The sequence below is a fragment of the Crocodylus porosus genome, unplaced genomic scaffold (assembly GCF_001723895.1).
Source record: "Crocodylus porosus isolate Cpor-Errol unplaced genomic scaffold, CroPor_comp1, whole genome shotgun sequence".
In the NCBI taxonomy this organism is placed as follows: Eukaryota; Metazoa; Chordata; order Crocodylia; family Crocodylidae; genus Crocodylus; species Crocodylus porosus.
Window position 1 is genome coordinate 102,287,628 of NW_017728886.1, and position 1,073 is coordinate 102,288,700.

Here is a 1,073-nt window from a genome sequence, read left to right on the forward strand (position 1 = left end):
TTTTTTTTTCTAGCAGGTTTGTTTTTGTTAAATCCTCTTGTACAGATGCAAGTTCTTGGAGAGCTTTCTGTTATGTGAGCCTGGAGTTTGATTCTTTTAGCACTGAAACATGTTGATCATAATGGAGCGTAGGCCAAAAACCAAACTTGTCTTCTGAGTATTCTAAACGCTATTATGCTCTAGCATACTTGAAAAATAGAATGCAGTAAACTACCATTACCATGATACTGTTACTCTAACTTTATTACTGAGGTTTTGGAGGAGGGGTCCCTTTTATCAACCAGATATCTTAAGTTAATCGTAAATTGTTGCAGTCTTAACTCCATCAAGTGAAAAATGTTACAGAAGATGACTGGGTTTTTGTGTGAAGTGATCAAAGTGTAGGGGCAGCAGATTCGGGGACAGAGTCCTAAACCAGGGGTTCTCAATCCCCGGGCCTTGGTCCGGTGCCAATCCACAGCACAGTCGGCTGCTAGACCGGAAGTGGCTGTGGGCCAGCAGACCGCAGCCCCGTAGAGCAAGGCAGAGAGGCTGTAGCTCGTTCTGCAGGGCCCATGGGCCTTACAGAGTTTGGCCCACCCCCTGCCTGAGGGGTGGGGGTATCCTTACCTTTCTTCCAGCCAGACATTCTGGCTGCGGTTTGCCAGTCTGCGGCATAAAAACTTTGGGAACCCCTACCCTAGACACTTTGTGAACTTCTGAACGGGAAGTAGAATGCATCGCATTCCTTTCGAGCATAGATGTCTTAATGTAGCGCTACATGCCAGCTATTTTAACTGTGCTGAGAAGTAGCGTGAAATGTCTGGATGGTAATTTCTAGGTTAATTCTTCCTGCCTTTCATCAGTCCACACTGATACTGCCTGGTTTTATGCAAGTATTCTGAGGTGGGAATTCTCTCATTTGGGGAAAAAGTCCCTTTTTAAAGGACTGTAGTCCCAGAATTTCAGAATTGTCATAATTTAGGAAGGTTAGGTGCTTGAATTTTTTGTCAGTGTTGAAAGAATCTAACAAGGGAAACTGCCTCTGTTAATGCGCATCCCTTTACCAGCAGAAATTAAAAAAAAAAAAAAAA

At 43.7% G+C, this 1,073-nt stretch overlaps 1 protein-coding gene across 1 annotated transcript in view; it reads left to right on the top strand.

Moving 5' to 3' along the window:
- The window catches only part of LOC109313433, a 24,082-nt gene that overhangs the window by 532 nt on the left and 22,477 nt on the right, over window positions 1–1,073 (top strand). The gene's annotated exons all lie outside the window — the stretch shown is intronic.